The sequence below is a fragment of the Amblyomma americanum genome, chromosome 1, assembly GCF_052857255.1.
Source record: "Amblyomma americanum isolate KBUSLIRL-KWMA chromosome 1, ASM5285725v1, whole genome shotgun sequence".
NCBI lineage: Eukaryota > Metazoa > Arthropoda > Arachnida > Ixodida > Ixodidae > Amblyomma > Amblyomma americanum.
This window is the reverse complement of record NC_135497.1, coordinates 325,774,981-325,793,315: the sequence shown is the minus strand read 5'-3', so window position 1 is coordinate 325,793,315 and position 18,335 is coordinate 325,774,981. Positions and strand designations below refer to the sequence as shown.

The 18,335-nt window shown below is 48.8% G+C and overlaps 1 long non-coding RNA gene across 1 annotated transcript; it reads left to right on the top strand.

Annotated features, from left to right (window-relative positions):
- Positions 1–912: 912 nt before the first annotated feature.
- On the top strand, positions 913–3,844 carry LOC144099224 (uncharacterized). Its single transcript, XR_013307351.1, has 3 exons — positions 913–966; positions 2,452–2,519; positions 3,598–3,844. It is a non-coding gene; the product is annotated as an uncharacterized LOC144099224 (long non-coding RNA).
- Positions 3,845–18,335: the final 14,491 nt, after the last annotated feature.

Genomic DNA, 18,335 nt, shown 5'->3' with positions numbered 1-18,335 from the left:
TTTTTTCTTCGCGTATATGGTATGTGATGCGTCTATAGACGCTAAAAAGTATAAGTGAGCAGCATATTTCGCCGGGCTTGCTGGTTTATACTTGACGAAAAAAACTTGAAGCGTGAACCGAAGGCACGCATGATATGCGATCACACTGCCGACCGCACGGAAGCGCTGCCGTAAGTACGCTAGCTGTCGTCGGATACAACTGAAGAACGATGCGGCGGGCGATCCTCGAAGGCGGCCATGAAGCCAATGGCTGCAACCTATTGTCATGACGTATATACATGCTTAATACCACTGCACCCGCTTACGTGTATTTGCCGGGGCTTGCATGTGCGAGGGGATTAACCACGAAATAAGCGGGTTAACCGCGACGTCGCGACAACCGGTCGACACCATTTGCTGGCTCAGTTGAGGTCCTCCTTCGAGGTGGAGTCACCACTTCGTTCTTGGCTTACTGTATCCGACTTTATAGGAAAAAGCAAGAGAAAATACATGGCCAGGTAAGCTACTGACGCATAGGCATCTGACCTACTGTGCGCTCCCCTGTACGATCGAAGGAGAAAGCTGAGTGCTGCCTGCAAAGGATTCTCTCCCGTACTGGCCAGAGAACATGGCAGACAAAATTTGGTGATTTGTTCTAGCTATCCTGTTAATGAGTCGTTTCAAAAACTTGATGCTGCCGCGTGTTCCAGGGACAATGCCTGGCAAGCGCCGGTGGATAGCCAATTTTCACTAGAAATTGGTCATGAGGGCGTTAAATATATTTTGAGAAAGGTACTCTTTATTTGACAGGTACACATTTCGTCTAGTTGTGCGAAAGCGGCGATAGGCAGCTGGGGTTCAGGGAAGGAACTGAGAAGAAGGTGGAGGAAGAAGAGGAGGATTCGAACGACACCTTCCGGCACGCGACAGCCCCAGTCAGAGTCGCCACCAGTGCCTGGGCCTTGCGAGGAGCCTTCCCTGATATTGGTGAGTCGATGCCGCATATTGGTACCAGAGAACACGGCTTGGAACACTGCTCGGCATCAGCGAGAGGCGTTCGAGGCTGCCGAGCGAGCAGGGCGGTCGTGCGCAGTAGGGAGAGCCAAGTGTGGCAGCTGCTTTCATCGGCCGGAGGTCGTGCCATTCAGGCTGGACAGCGGCATTCCCGGAGGACTCAGAGGGCTATTCTGGGCAGCCAGCTCCAAACCCCATAAATTTATATGACAGTTTTTGCGCCGGTCCAGTACCGACGGCGCCGCCGCGCGTTTACAACGCTAGCGTTTCGTCATAAGTTGAGACAGAGTCTGTGACTCCGCCTGAATCTGTGGCGCAATAATTTTCTGCAGGTCTGTGCTGCCCAGGATATACAGTTATCGCTGCGAGCGCCCACCAGGTTCTGACTACTTAACTCATCCCGGAGACTGCTCGTTTTTAGCGCGGCCAGTATTATCAAGGGGGGGGGGGGGGGGCACGGTCAAAATGCAGGGTCGATCCCTGCCGCAACCACGTGCGATATTCGGTGCCATGGCCTAGTGTAAATGCGTCCTGTCTCTAACCTAACAAACGCGGCTTCGGTTCCGTTTAGATTTCTCTGTCATGGTCCTTGCTACTATCTATCGTTTTTTTTCTTTTGATAGCAAAGTTTAATACACTAGCAGTACTTAACGTGTTGCCAAAGTGCATAGTTACGCCTACTGCCTCAGAAAACGGGCGCGGCGTGCGTGGCAGGGAGCGTCATGTGACAATTCACAGAGAGAGAATTTCTTTTTGAGGCGAGGAAAGGAAGCAGTATTTGTCTCACTTGTCAGGTAGGCGCCTCAACCGCGCTGTGAGGGAAGGGATAATAACGGAGTGAAATAAGGAAGAGCCTAAGAGGAGGCGTAGTGGTGTTCTGCGGAGTAATTTCGACCAACTGGGGATCTTTAACGTGTCTTTAGATCGCACAGCCCACGAACGCCTTTTGAGTTCCGCCTGGATCGAAACGTGGCCGGCACGGTCCTCTGGCCGCGTGGTCATGCAGTATAGAGTTGGAGCGATGAGATGTCACTACTTCACAACAAGGAAGGGCTTCGGAGAGCGACTGTGGTGCGAAGGATTGAAGTACATCGAGTTGGCCAAGTTGGTCACGGTCGATGGCCGTGAAAACAGCGTGAAAAAAAGAAAAGAAAAAGGACCACAAGAAGAAAGAATCGACGAGTGTTTTGGTTTCTTGGTTTTGTTTTCTCGTCGGTTTTTGATAAGTGGTGAAAGGGGTCTGTAGCGGTGTTACGAGAAAGCCGGAGTGGTGCAATAGAGCTGTCGAATACGCCGTCTGTCGAGCAGTTAGATGTGGAAAGAAGGTTGGAGATGGGATTCAGAGAGTCTCTTTATTGGCCCAGTGAGCATTTTGCTGCTAAACTATGAAAGCCCAACTGTCAGTTTTTTAGCGAGAACAAACGTATGCACTCAGTTTGCGCTTTCATTTCCTTGCAGGTGGAGAGTCGGCGGCGCAGGCGCACATAACCGAAAGGAACCGGGCTTCTTCGCAAAGAATGTGCACAGTTACGTACGCTGTTTCGACTTCCAATCGCATTTAACCAACAGCCGAGGAATGAAGTGCTTCGTTATTTTGGAGTGCATGTAGTGGAACAGAGACGACAAGAAAGAGCAGATTATCTGCATGTTCGTGAATATTAGCGGCTCGTTGCAATATCTGAGCTGGGATGATCGGTCACTTGGGCTAATATTTTGTAGCGATAGCTTTTAAGCGCCCTTTCCTCGGTTACGTTGTCCTGGTTGTTGGCGTACCCCGTCAGCGGTTAGCACCGGAAACATACGGAGGGTGGCTACCGTGGATGGAGGGTATCGCAAGAGAGGCGGAATACCCAAATAGAGGACGGTTGTAATGTAAGCAGACGGGTATGGCGGGAGCGTAGGAATGCGTAACCGGAGTATGGCTACCCCGGAAAACATTGTTAGGGTGGTTAGCTTGGAAGGAGGAGAGGTTGTGTGGCGAGAACAGAGAAGTGTGACACGGTGCATATGCGGCAGTTGCTAATACACGCACCGCTCGAGGAGGGGAGGTCTAAATTTCTATGAGAAAAGAGGGGGGGGGGATCAGGGTGTACGGGAGAAGCGGTAGTCATGTTTGCTGTTTTTTCTTGTGGTTTTTTCACCACAAGCCATCTATGGACGGCGTGTCTCTTCGCGTACATACATGCTATTTTTCCGGTGCTATCTAGCAAAGGTACCCATCCTGTTTCATAAGACTGCTACGAATTAAGGGGGTGCCTTGAGAAAAGCAACAGGGTGTGTAGGGGTATCACTGCTCAGTATAATGCAGTTCCGTGCTGAGTGAATTTTAACCGCTTGGCGACGCTGCGAGCGCTAAAAGTGGATGTAAACACTATAGCCACGACTTTTGCCGGGCCAGCTCACTAAATGGTGGCACTCTCCTTTTTTGCTGGCGCTAGTGTGGCACATTATATTTTCTCATCGACTGTAAATACCTTTCCTTCCATATGAGAATCGATGGATCCATATTCTACTGACAGATATACAGATCTTCGTGTATTTCACTTTATCCGGGTATAAAAACACTGTATTGACTTCACACTGGCCTCTTTGCTGCCTTCACAGGTTTGGGCCTGATTGCAGAAGGCCTGTCTCGATTGGAGTTCTACCTTTGAGTTTGTGCACGCTTCTATACAACTTGATGGCTTCTCTTCCGAAGGAGCGAGCGCAATCGCGTGCTCAAGATGCGACCCGGAAGACCCGACAAGAGAAGAATCATCGGGACTCGAACCTGGACCTACCGGCGCTGTACTTGGCGAAGGGCTCCCTTTTCGGCTGGATCTCAGACCCAGGTTCCGACACGAGCAGCGAGGGCAGCGCTGGGGACGTCGCCTAGGGGGTCGAGACTGCGGACGAATTTCCATGCGTGAAAATCAGCAGGGCCGAGATGAAAAAACAACGTGCCATGCTGGCAAACATTGAGCAAATGCTGAAGTTCGTGGCTAAGAATTTGACTGAGAAGTCCGTGGTGATGCCCAAAGTGATGCTGAACAAGTTTCTGGAAGTCGAGCACATTAAAAGCGAAATGTGCAAAATGCGGGAGGAAAACCGCCGTCTTAAGGAAGAAGTTCACAGGCGAGACGAATTCATCAGGGCGAATGGCCTCGAGCTGAGTGGGGCTGGTGCCGGCCTGGTCATTCAGCAGGCATCCGAGCCATTTGAAGATACTTCGGTGCTGCAAGAACAGCAGCAGAACGCATGCCTTCCGGACAGCTCGCAAAGGCAGGCGCAGGATGCAATGTTGAGAAAAATGCTTTGGAATGCACGGAAGGAAGAAATAAAGCGCAAGCACAAACAGAGGCCAGCGGAGTAGGAGCACGCTTGGCTGAGGGAAAAGGCGCTTAGTGTCGACAAACCCCGTTCACGCCCCATGACACACGCAACAGAGACTGAGGACTGGGAACATGAGCTGAGAGCTGATGACGTAGAAAGCCTAGAACCCGACAGCACTGAGTACCTCGAGAAAGCCATCAATCGCCTCAAGAGGGGCATTCGTGAAGGCCACATGGAAGACCCTGACTGATGCGTAGGTGCACCGTTCAGTGCAACCTGCAGTGGTGCAAAATTGCATTCCAGCGAATAACCGGACTGGTCCTTGCTTCCACTCTACCCTTCCTTCCACTGCTACGTTTTGACGCTGGGAACCCTCTCAAGACGTGGCGTTCATTTGCTTCAGACAAGATTTTCGAGGGCATTTTGGCGTTAATAAAGAGCGTCAAATCCCACTGTGGGTTGGTCAATGGCCAGGGAGGAGATAGCCTGGAAAAATGCTTTCTGGCCCTTTATCTTCAAGTGTTGAAAGGACGCTGACTACGAATTTAAGCCGGCATATTTATTAATTACTGCCTACAATAGAGTCCATCAAGCATTCCCCGTCATCCCCGCCATGAATTTAAATCGAGCCGCGGGAACAATACTTTATACTCAGCACCAAATTTCTTACAAATAAAAACGCATTTCGTCAATAGACATAAAAAAATGGGCAAAGAAAAGTTCTAGTGCTTAACGTAGTTAAACCGAGTAGACGTGAGGAAGCATGTCTTTAGCCTGTTTGGCTCATGGTTTTGCTTTGCTCGGTCGTTGGAACGTCTCGTGACGATATTACCCGGGTTGAGCTCGGATCAAGGTTAAGGTGATCTGATCTGTTCGCTCCGCATATGGAAGTTGATGAAGACGACGATGTACAATGCGCAGCGCTAGAGTGAGTTTTAGTCTCGCTATAGAGAAAGACGAGGGATTGGCTAAGTATTGGGCGGCTGGTCCTGTTTTCCTTTTCCCCCTGTGCCTTTGCACCTTTTTTTCTTGTGTGGATAACACACGCGGGGCGTTGTGAAATCTCAGGTAATGTCTACGCAGTCTCCCGGCCAGTGGAGGTCCCCCTGATCGGCTTCCCTACCACCTCATGAGATGCCTCTGGAAGCTCTTCAACGCTCTGGCGTCCGCAGCATTCCTGTGGCGCTGGTGCCAAATGATGGCGGTTCTATCAAAATTGACCATCCAGCTTAAGCCCATTGTATCACCTGTGGGTACTCGGCGGCATTGGGGAGCGAACCACGCAACTCCCGCATGCGAGGCGGATGCGAAAACCACTAGGCCATCGCTTCGGGGACGTCTAGGGTTTGTGAAAAACGCCGCATATCAAGATTATAAGGAAACCACAATTAGATTAACACGTCATTCTCACATCTTTAACGACTTGCGCACTCAATAGAGCCTTTCCTTGCGAGAGCTTTTAGAACAGAATACAAGATTTTTTAACCCATAAGTCACAATTGATCTACTCGAAAATATAGGCACCATTAGATCACTTATGAGAAAATGTAACCGGTAGTAAATACATTAGTTTCTATATCGAGCGTATAGTCATCTGCCAAGCACGGTAATTTAGACGTCCTGATATGCACTTTAGGTTAACGCTGCGAAGCAATGACGTAATTCTCAAAGACGCATCAAGGATGGAAACACACGAAGCGTCAATTGCTTCATGACTTCATGGAATGATATGCAAGATAAGTGGCTGTAGAACAGCTTTATTTTAAATGTCGTTGTATATACTTCATTAAAATATTCTTTCGCAACATGAACTGAGAGAAAACGTTGAATTCTACATTCGTGCTATTTCCATTGCACTTGAAAATTAATACCTAAGCGTTCGCAATGGCAACGCCCAGCTGAGTGAAAGCTACACCCTTAGCGATAATAAACTTACAGGCCAGTGGCGATACTATATAGTGCGTTATCGCAGCGCAGCTGTTGTGTAAGATCTCTATGATTTGAATGCAGAAAGTTTGTTATTTTTATGATAATTTAAGCATTGTATTTTTATGGCACACAAGAAACTAAGGCCATCACTGCCATGATTGGAGCGAGACTGGCACCTTCGTGCGGCTCCGTGGCACTAACTCGAGTGAACTGATGACACGGAGGCGACCGCCGTTTGTCATCCTTGGTGATGACGTCACTATTCAAGTGATCGATGCGTGCTCACGTCATGGTTCTGAGAAGCAATTAGAAAGTCGGAGGGGTGACGCGAGTAATGACGTCTTGGCTATCAGAACCGGTCCGAAGCTCTATATGAGTCGCGTGATCGGTCTTTGGTCACCTGATCAGCGATTGGTCACGTGATCTGGTTACACCCCCACACTCACGCCGCTCAACCGCACACGAGCCTTTAGAGCTGCGCTGTACAGGATGCGTATGGAGAACAAATAAGTACGCTTGCAACGGCAGGAGACGAAGGAGCGAAACAAACGGCGAAATCGGAGCAGAAGACTGAAGAGCGCAAGTGAGTTCTTGGATACACTCATATGCCGCGCCTCAACGGAGTGTTCTGCGGCCAACATTTCAAAGCGATGGCTGTTAGCCGTTGTGCGACCAGATTGCGTGGCTTTCGTGGCCGCGTTTTTTGCACTCGCGTTCATGATTGAGCTGAAGCATTCTCATGACAGCTCTAATTATAGCACAGAGACTAGGGAGCAAAAGTTCTCAGGGGAAACTATGGCTAAAGGTGTCTAATTCCGAAGAGTAACGCAATTTCTCCGCTTATACCGTTTCCATCCTTCCCGCTCTTTTTCTCGTTTTTTTTTTGCATTGCGCCTCCTCCGCCCGCGTTGAGCCATACTAAAAGATATTTCAATAGTCCCCTCGCGTGAGTCGCGGGGTCTCTAGGAATACAGCCGTAAGCTATATCCTGAAAAAAAAAAGAATAAAAAACGCGTCTTAAAAGGAAGAGCACACAAAAGGATACGAACGGCGTCTAATTTTCCGCGCGCCATGTACAGAAGATGGCTGATCTCAAGTCTAGCTATACCATACACTGAAAACGAAATCAGCCGGTGACCGTGTTACTGGGACCAAAGGAAGCCTTTGAAGAAACTGAAAGGGAAGGCGAAACATTAAGTTCCATTATGAGGAGTCCTCGCGATGATGCTCGCCTCAGAGCGTCGCCAAGAACACCTCAGCAGCCTCCACCATCGACACGGTCTCAAAAGAAAAGAAAAAAGAAAGACATCGCGGAGGAGGCATTGGGAGGGGTATGAAGATGGCGGTACTTTTCCATACCGATAGAGGCTTTACAGGTACCGATCTGCGAAGTCCGCTGCCATCGTTAAGGCACCAGCATCTGCGCTCTGCCCAAGGCACGTGTAGCGGACGTCTGAGTCACGAAGGAGAGACTGCGTGTACTGGGAAAGCTCTCGTCGCGCAGAATGTTGTCTTGTTTTCGGGTCGCCAATTGTTCAAGCACGTCCGCGACTCCAGTGTGGAGCTTTCATCGTCAGGCATATAAGAGAGAGCAAATGCGAGAACGGGCTCTTGAATATAAGTTACGGCAGTGATGAGGCTAGCAGAAGCGTACGGAAGAACACGACGCTCTCTAATCAAGCAAAGGCAAGAAACTGACACAGAATATGGTTATAAAATAGGGGTATATGGTAATTGTACTGGGCACTTACGCTCTCGCACAACGTGTATTATTGTGACAGCTACAGATGTCGCCGCACAGTTGCAGTCGTAGGAAGAAGTAGTCGCGAGCCAAAGGAACGGTGCTAAAGCCCCGGCTTTCAATGCTCTGCGCAGTGCCTTCAGTAACGACATTTTCCGGCCGGCTATGATGTGTGTGCTCAGGGAAAGATGCAGACATCGATTAATGCCCTATATTCGCCTAAGTACGGCGCGATCGTTTTTTTCGACGCAGAGGCAAGATGCTATATAACGCCACTTTTCTGCTATTTTGCATGGTTTAGCCAATCCAGTCTGTGCTGTGTCGCTTCCGCTCAAAAGCCTGCACTCGCTTGCGCTCATGATTTTCAGAAGGCCTACGAAGGTCTCGAGGTCTGCCAATGATGTGCCAAAATATACTCTATACCGGCGCCAATGAGTCGACGCCAAGGTATGGGGCAATTCCGTGAGCGCAATCCATGAGCAGAACAGTCAGCAGTTATCTCATGCCGTTTGATTTACTTCCGTAATGGAAAGAAATACCACACAACTAACGGAGATTAACGACTGAGCGCCGTCTCTGTTGGAGAAAAGTGTTGCGTTTCTGCGTACAATCTAGCAATGGGGAGGAGCGTACTTCTGACGTGATGCTAACTGGGTGTCTCGACCCTTTACAACCCTCTCGAAGATACTGAAAGTGCAGGTCATGAAAAATGTCCCGGGAAAGGTGACTCTGTGGTGGCCTTGGAGACATATATGTATTGTCGGCGACAAACGTAGGACAACACAAAAGGGAGCTCTTTATTACGAAGGCCAAGAAGACCAGCAGCGCGCGTCCGAGCGGGAACGTCGTCTTCTTCGCTTCCACACGAGCCCAGCCATGACGTTCGGCCGCATGGCGGCGCTCGCAGAATGTGAGCAGTGTGGCATTGCCCCCTCCTTTCTAGAGGCATCGCCTCGATGCCTCATGCAAGGGGGAAAAACAGAATTGAGACACCGAAAGTGCGAAGGAGCGTGTGGCGGCGGCACTGAATTTGAACTCTGACAATGGCTAACGGGCGTAATACGGTTTCATGCGGGACACGTGGACGACTTCAGAAAGTCACCGAAACCAGGGTGCATAGGGGAATGTTTATATACTTTTTTTAATTTCGAATGCCAATCAATTGGTTTAAAGAAAGTTACTTATAAACCAGCAGAAAAAACAACCATGCCGCCGGTGGGATCCGAACCCACGACCTCCGAATATCGCGTCCGGTGCTCTTACCAACTGAGCTACGGCGACGGCTGTCCAATCTCCTGCTTTCGTGGGTAGTTATGTTTTGCGTGTAAGCGAACCTTGAGAGTGTTCACCAGCGCCACCCTCGTCCATAGCGGTGGAGGTAGCACGTCCTGTAATAACGCAAGTGTGACGTAGAACGTCATCTAACGGCGATGGCGGAAACTGTGCGAGAGCCCTACACACATACAACATACCGTTCGGTCGCATGGCGGCGCTCGAAGAATGCGAGCAGTGTGGCAATATATACACACGTCGATTTCCCCTCGTTCTTCATCTTTGGTGCTGATCTTTGCTTTTCACCATCAATATATACTGCAAGCTTGCTATATAATAATGTGGCCTACATGGATCAAGTCTCCTACTTTAAGTCACACTAGCTTCTTGAACAGCCCTGAAGTCTGCGGTTATCTTCTATACAGTGGCGAAACCGGACGCGCACGGGTGCACTGGAAGAGGGGGCAGAAAACTAGCCGCACTCGCACTGTCTTGAATTGCAGCACTTCCTTTCTTAAAAAATCCGGCATTTAGTGCGGTGGTTTGAATTTTTTAAATGCACGAGTTACGTGCGCCACTGAAAAGGTTACACACTCCAAAGATCCGGAGGGCTTCTATTCCCGCGGAAGGACCCACGACGAACTGAACAAAAAGGCACAGGGTTTAGCGCGCTACTAATTGTTTCCGCATTCACAAACGTCAACTACCCTGAGACATCATGTCTAACTTGTCTAGAACGCCGGAATAGTTCAGTGACGCAACCACAGGGAGCTCAAAGCACTGATCATCAAGTCCGGGAGGCGGAAGGGTGATGAAGTTGCTCCTTCACAGCGCTGTTTGCTCTGCCCGTACGAAGCCGTCTCACCGAGTCCCAGTGGAGGCAAACTTGTCGCTCAGAATATCTACAAATGCTATCCCGTTCATCGGGGCTGCCCAGTGGACAGGTTTTGAGCACCATGATGTTCTTCTGGTCTGCAGCAAGGCTTTGAGCATGTTTGGCGAGTTCGTCGGCGAACTTGGCGGCCGTAGGAGCATCCCAGAGCCTCTGGCGAAATGCTGCGTCGGCGAACAGCGTCTCCAGGCCCGTCTCCAGGGCGTCCTTGGTGCCCTTATCCTTGCTGGGCGTGAGCACCACCACCAGGAAGCGGACGTGTCCGCAAGTGAGACCCATGTTCACTGCGTACATCAAGCGCGCCACGGCGACGCGTTTCTTCCTGAAGAGTCGGAATGGAACACCTGCGTAGCGGAGGCACGCATACCTGTCATTGCGAAGAGTGTGAGATCTTCTGGAGGTTGTTTCCTACTTCGTGTGCACAACACGCTGAGATAGAGTATGCATCACATTCACGAGGCCAACCTGCGTGAATTATTCAACACAGCATTTGATTTATGGCAGTCTTTAGAAAACGAAACCTTGAAAATTAATTTCACTGGTGCGCTGCATTTTCACGGGCAAGCATATGGGAATCAGAAGTATATTTCGTATTTAGACAAGGAGTATATTTCGATTTGCAGTTTTTCTTCCCAAATATGCTTGACAACTTTTATTCGCAATGAAGAGCAAGCTACAGGGGCGTTAATTACTCCTGGCACCAGGGTGCCGAACCGGAATTTTTCCGGGTTTGGTTAGGGTTCACCCCTTTCGAGTTCAGTTCCGGGTTCGGCTCCGGAGCGACATTCCGTTCCGATTCAAACCAGGTCAGGCAGGTTTAAACGGGTTCAGGACAAAAAAAAAATTCTGAACATGGACGGGTTTTTAATCAACCTTGTTATGCTGTTCACTTTTTACGTGACATTGGTATGCAAAATAACAAAATTCAAAATTTGTTTTATGAGAGATGTTTTCCTTTTACCCACTTTAATTCACTGTCCGTGGAAGAAAAAAACTATAGGAATTTACGGCAAATGCCGCAAAATTAAATGAACTCCAAATTAATATAAATTGCCTCTGTATACGCTAGAATTCACCTGATGAGAGGCTTAAGATGAAAAACTGGTGGATTTTGCTTCAAAACCCTCCAGCTTCAGAAATTTCGGAGACCCCGTCACGTGAGTAAAATGTCTTCCCTGATGCTTGTGTCAGTTGCGAATTTTTCCTACGCAGAGTACTGTTAGGTGTGGGGCTCCAACCCCTCAGCAGGCCACCGGTGTTGGGGATTGCGCTTCGATCCCACCGCTGCCACCAGTTGTTAGGAGTGGGCCCCTGGTTCGCCTGGACAGTCTCTCGCCAAGGTCGATGTCCACGGGTTCCGCATCGGGAGACTGCTGTTGTTGGGTGACGGAGAGATGAGAGGGTCTTCGAGGTGGAGAATTGACTGAAAGGGTTTATTTACATTTTTACATCGTTCGAAAGAGTGAATCTGGAGCTGGCGATCACACGCCAGATCGCTGCTTAAATAGGGTCCCCTGTCCCCAGGTCCTTAGTTGGGGAATTTAGTTCATTAAAAATGCGTCCAATCACTGTGACGTCGATCATGTGTCCAGGCTTCAGGGTCCGCCTTCCAGGACGGCCCCAACGACACACTCTTGCCACTTCTGGCAAGTTATGGTCCGCGCTCGCTAGGCAGCAGTGATGAATAGCCCGAAGGGAGCCCCATGGCAGCGTCGAAGGTCAGTCTCCTGCACTTCACAGCGGTAGCGTGGGAACTAAAGGTTGCCACTGCAGTTTGCAGAAGGTTCGACGTGGAGCGTGGGAACTAAAGGTTTCCACTGCAGTTTGCAGAAGGTTCCACATATAAGGAAAAGCACAGTCTAAGCCGAAGTTGTTTTAGAAGCACGAGGATTCCGGCGACGTTGGCTTAGTCAAACACGGCCGCATTTGCCACGGTTCATTTGCAACCCCGCCGCTCGCCGGCTCCTCCGGGATAAAGATGTCCCGGGTGGGTTCGGCGTTTAGCACAAACGACAGGTTCACCAAAGCCGTTCTCAGGCAGCGGACGGCCTTTTCACCCCGTAAACAACAAGGGGGGGGGGGTTCTTGTAGACGCCACCAACTGCACTCGTGGCGCTGCAACCACGTCGACGGCCCTTTGAAGCCTCTGTCGATTGATGCTTCTCAGTGGCTTGAATATTCTTCGCACGTTGGCGTCTCCAAACGTAACAGTACTTAAGCGAACGCCGTCAGGACCGTCGTATGCGCCCTCCATACCTTACCGCACGCTACTGAGAGGAAGGTGTCGGTCATCGGCAGCTGCAGACAGACACCTTCCCGTCGCCCCAAAACCGACTTGCCAGTCACGCCGCCGGCACACCTCCACCATGTATCTTTTGAGCAGTACCCCCTCCCCCTCCCCCATTCTCTACACATGGTACGAGATTATATATGCGAGCACCCCCTTAACCACCCAACCCACCTCCCAACGAGAGCCTCTTGGGAACACTGGCTCTCTCAAAGAACATGAGCTTAGCAAACATAATTTCCTCAAATCACCAATTCGACATTGCGTTTGTAATTACCTTTATTAATCTCGAGCTTCTATAGCCAAGTACATTGAAAAACGCACCAAATCTTGGCTTCGCGCTAGAACAGTGTGAAATTAATATTTTGGCTCATATTGGTGATGCCGCCTCCTTTTATTCCGATAAAAATATATGATAAAGAAAGGCTCGAATGGTTTGTCCAACAGCTCATTTCAGGGCTTTTATTTTTTAAAGTCGCAAACTATCCCTTCCTGGCAGCTGCACTTAATAGGCGTCTAAATGCTCATCTGTCTTTTTTGGACATGGTCGTGAGAGACTTTTGTGCTGATACATTTGGTTCCCTCTGTCAGCCGAGCCGGAGTGCTGTGAATGCTTTACACATGCCGTCACCGAAGCGTTGAAGGAAGGAACGCCACCAAGCATATGACGCTCGTCTCAGACACCAAGAACCCGAAGTGCGACAGCTAGAGGCAGGTAGAAGCCACCCGACACAGAATTCAATATCCAGCTATTCGAAAACAGCGTGACGAAACCGCCCGCTAGCGATTCGCATCTATCAGATAGTTCGCACAAATTTTCTGTCCAGCCGCCGCGGCTCATTTATTACGGCACTCGGTTGTGACCCGAAATACGAGGGTTCGATCGCGGCTGCGGCAGTCGAATTTCGACGGGGTTGAAATTCTAGAGGCCCGTGTACTGTGCGATGTCAGTGCACGTTAAAGAACCCCAGGTGGTCGAAATTTCCGGAGCCCTCCACTACGGCGTCTCTCATAGCCTGAGTCGCTTTGAAACGTTAAACCTCCATCAACAAAAAAAAAAATCAATTTTTTGTCCCCTTTGACTTCGAATCAGCGCGATCCCGACAGACTTTGCCGTTATCGACCGGCAATGTGCAGTTTCACTGCGCTCGCCATTATTTTTGTTGTTTGTTTGATTGCAAACTTCTACTGCTGTCGGCATGACAGTATTTAGGCAGAATATTGAGCAGTAGCAAAGCCCACTCACCTTTACACTCACTCAAAATGACGCCTATACATCTCATACTGTATACAACCGAGGGAGAACAACTGTTGTGATTTTATGATTTTATGTATAACCTTACCTGCAAATCGATGTTCGAAATGAGAGTCTTTGCACTGCCAATTATGTAAAAAGTGACAGACATTTTCTGATTAGGGTGTAACATTTTGGAAAAAGGAGTACACGTTGATTCTGGTTCACGTAAGCATGCTCCAAAGAAATAGCAGCGACATACTCTCTGCGCTCACATGATGCACACCCAGCTGTGGTCTTACTCGAAGTCCCCGCTGCCGTCAGTATAAACTCCTTGGATAGTCCTGATTGGCACTGGAACTGGAGACGGGACACGCATTAGTCGTGCTCTTTACTTTACGGCCGAAAATTAGCAGGCTAAGCGTGGACATGGCATAAGCTGACAAGAGGACACATTAGTGCACGCCTGCTTTGCCTGCGCAGCCCATATTCATTTCTTTACTCCTGCAATCAACCTTCAAACAAACGTGTGCAGAATTCAAAAGAAGCTAGTGAGAGGTTCATTTCTAGTTTACTGAAATAGAAGAAAACTCGACGCTCATTTCGTAAAAGAGATACTGATTAAACCAACCAACGCTGGCCTAATTTACTGATAATTGCGTTCCAAACAAAGAAGACAGTTTCCCTGAAAAAGTGGCTTTACTAGCGAGAAATGGCAAAAAATGAAATACAGGTATCTCCGTGGTTGTCACAACCAAATTCTATAGTCGGGTACAACTTTAGAAGACAGGAGAGGCCCCGCCCAGATGACCAAAGCGCAGCAGCCAATTGCCTCCGCGACTAAAGAAATAGTCCCGCTCAAAAAATTGTGACTGCTTCTAAAACGCGTATTTCTCTGTATAAATAAGATTTGTGTATCTTGATGAGTGGTTTAGTAAAACTATCACGATGCAAATGCTTCAGCACATGCCGAATCACGAGAGAAAAATAACTCCGTGCCTTCTACAACGCTGTGTGTCGTCTGCTACGGAGCGAGATCGACGGCACCGGGTGTGTAATTACAAAACAGTCTGGCTCAATAGCATAGGATTCATATGTACTTTTTGTGTTTTCACAAGCTTATTTTTTTAATGTGTGAGGCTTATTTTTCAATTGCTACTTGTTTCTTTTTTTTTGCGGTTGCGAACCTACAATCTCGTGAGTTCACGCACGTTCGCGCACGGCATTCCGTACCTCTTTTCCGCCATGGAGCCCAGCGAGGTGACATCGGAACGCGAGCCTTTGTTGCCGAACGAGCCTTGTGTCGCATCGATGATCACACCACCAAGGAGCCTCGGCAAGAGCAAGAGCGGCCGCATCCTGAACAGCGATTCACGCAACATGATCTTCCACTGCTACACGTTTTGGCGTAACAGGGAGCCTGAACGCAGCGTAGAGGAGACGAGCAAGTTTGTCGCTGACATGCTCGGTGTCAGCGAAAGGACTGTGTTCAGGGTGAGGAAGGAAGTTAAAGCTTCGCATTTTTCGGGTGGAAAACTCACGACGCCGTCCCGAAAGCGCCCACGCAATGCGGAGAAGAGAATACGCAGCGCGAAGTTTGACAGCTTCACGTTGTGCGCGCTGAGGTCATGTGTGCACGATTTCTTTCGCCGCAACGAGATACCGACGGTCGAGATCACTACCGAGTTCTCGGAACGTATGGAACTCCCATCACCAAGGTGGTGGACTGTGCGTCGCCTGCCTGCCGAGATCGGCTTCAAGCACGAAAAGAGAAGCCGCAACTCGCTGCTTATTGACCGGGATGACATCACCGATTGGCGGAATCGCTACCTCCGTGACGTGGAGCGCTACCGAGCGGAAGGCCGAAATATCTTCTACCTGGACGAGACATGGATGACGGCGGGACACACTCGATCGATCGTGTGGACAGACACCGTGGTGCAGAAGCGCGGACGCCTGTTCGCTCGAGCAAATGGCCTACGACGGGTCTAAAAACCCCTTCTGGGAAAGGTCAGCGCCTGATCGTCACGCACATCGGCAGCGAGGATGGCTTCGTCGACGGCTGCTTGGATGTATTCCGAGGCCAAAAGACAGGCGACTACTATGAGGAAATGGACAGCAATCGCTTTGAGGGCTGGTTTAATGGCGTTCTGCAGAAGTTGCCAGCTGGTAGCGTCATTGCTTTAGACAATGCACCTTACCATAGCCAGCTAGAAGAGAGATTGCCAACGACGGCCTGGAAGAAGGAGAAGATACAGGAGTGGCTCGCAAGCAAGATCACCTACGCTGAAAGGATGATAAAGAAGCAGCTGCTTGAGCTGGTGGAATCTGTAAAGTCACGCTTTCTGGGCTACATCGTAGACAATGCAGCTGTAAGCGCCGGTTGCATTGTACTCAGGCTCCCGCCGTACCACTGCGAATTTAATCCCATTGAGCTTGTTTGGGCCAAGGTCAGAAATGGCATCGCTGCGGACAACAGAGACTTCAAGCTGTCCACGGTCGACGCCATCTTGAGGGAGAAAATCAAGCACGTAGCGGCGGAAGACTGGGCGAAGAGCATTCAGCACGTGATGGACTTGGAGGCAAAGTTCAGACTTGACACGTCTGGGAGTGAGCACATTCAACCCATCATCATCCAGCTGGGTGAAGATGACACTGAAGAAAGTGACTCCGACTGCGAGCTGTTTGGCATTAAGCCACTCGACGAAGCATAACGGCTTCTTTTAACGAAAGAACAGCCTTAATTAGGGCTACCAAAATTTTTCCCGTTGGTTCGCAACAGACAACCATCCATTCCGTGACCTCTGAAATAAATAAGCAGCTCCATTAATGGCGTATTCCTTATAATAGAAGCTCAATTCTGATAAGCAACGTCCAGCACACATTGTGCTCGATTTAAGAAGTGGCATAGAAACATGTTTAAATGCTGGTATATCTGAATTGAAACACAACTGTTAACTCTGATTATCTTTGGCGGGCTCAAAATGCTCATTCAGGCAGCCACCTTCTAGTTTGACGGGCCCCATGTTGAAATGACAGTATTCAAGGCACGCTTTATAGCTCTGTTAGCAGTCTGCACTGGAAATCGCAGTGATGTCATAGCCAGTGCTGCTGCAATACCAGTAGTCAACACGAAACTGACAGCCACTTTTAGCAGCTTGCACGCCAAAGCACATTCATGTGGTTGCATTGTTTATTTTGGTTATCTGGCTCACACAAGTAATGAGAATAAGAGAATAAATATAAAGCATCATTAGCTTATTGAGGCCCAAAATGCTCATTCAGGCAGCCATCGTCGAGTTTGACGGGCCCCATGTTGAAATAGCAGTAGTCAGAGCACGCTTTATGGCTATGTTAGCAGTATGCACTGGAAATCGCAGTCATGTCATAGCCAGTGCTGCTGCGATACCAGTAGTCAACACGAAACTGACAGCCACTGTTAGCAGCTTGCACGCCAAAGCACATTCATGTGGTTGCATTGTTTATTTTGGTTATCTGGCTCACACAAGTAATGAGAATAAGAGAATAAATATAAAGCATCATTAGCTTATTGAGGCCCAAAATGCTCATTCAGGCAGCCATCGTCGAGTTTGATGGGCCCCATGTTGAAATAACAGTAGTCAGAGCAAGCTTTATGGCTCTGTTAGCAGTATGCACTGGAAATCGCAGTCATGTCATAGCCAGTGCTGCTGCGATACCAGTAGTCAACACGAAACTGACAGCCACTGTTAGCAGCTTGCACGCCAAAGCACATTCATGTGGTTGCATTGTTTATTTTGGTTATCTGGCTCACACAAGTAATGAGAATAAGCGAATATAAAGCATCATTAGCTTATTGAGGCCCAAAATGCTCATTCAGGCAGCCATCGTAGAGTTTGACGGGCCCCATGTTGAAATAACAGTAGTCAGAGCACGCTTTATGGCTCTGTTAGCAGTATGCACTGGAAATCGCAGTCATGTCATAGCCAGTGCTGCTGCGATACCAGTAGTCAACACGAAACTGACAGCCACTGTTAGCAGCTTGCACGCCAAAGCACATTCATGTGGTTGCATTGTTTATTTTGGTTATCTGGCTCACACAAGTAATGAGAATAAGAGAATAAATATAAAGCATCATTAGCTTATTGAGGCCCAAAATGGTCATTCAGGAAGCCATCGTCGAGTTTGACGGGCCCCATGTTGAAATAACAGTAGTCGGAGCACGCTTTGTGGCTCTGTCAGCAGTATGCACTGAAAAGCGCAGCCTTATCATAGCCAATTTTTAATTTATTTATCTGACACTGGCATTAACGTGAATGCAAGCACAATTATTAACGTGAATAACTTTGCTAGCATTTTTTTTGTCATATTTACGTACCGGAAAAATGCTCAGCAAGCTTGAACGTGTTTTAGTGAGTCACTTTGTTCATTACAAGCCGTAGGCAAAATGACGGCCAGATTCAGACAGTGATATTGGTGAGGTAATAAATGGTGAAAGCTGAAAAAGCTCTCAAAGCACTGCTTTGCAGGACTCCATTCACTAGAAAACTGCATTTGTAATGATGAAAGCGTCAAGACAGGAAATAATCCACTGCACAATGTTTTGTGTACCCCCACATGTGACGGGCAGCGATACCATCTATTTATTAAGACTGAATGCAACATCGCAAGATGCTGTTGCACAATATGGCACCCT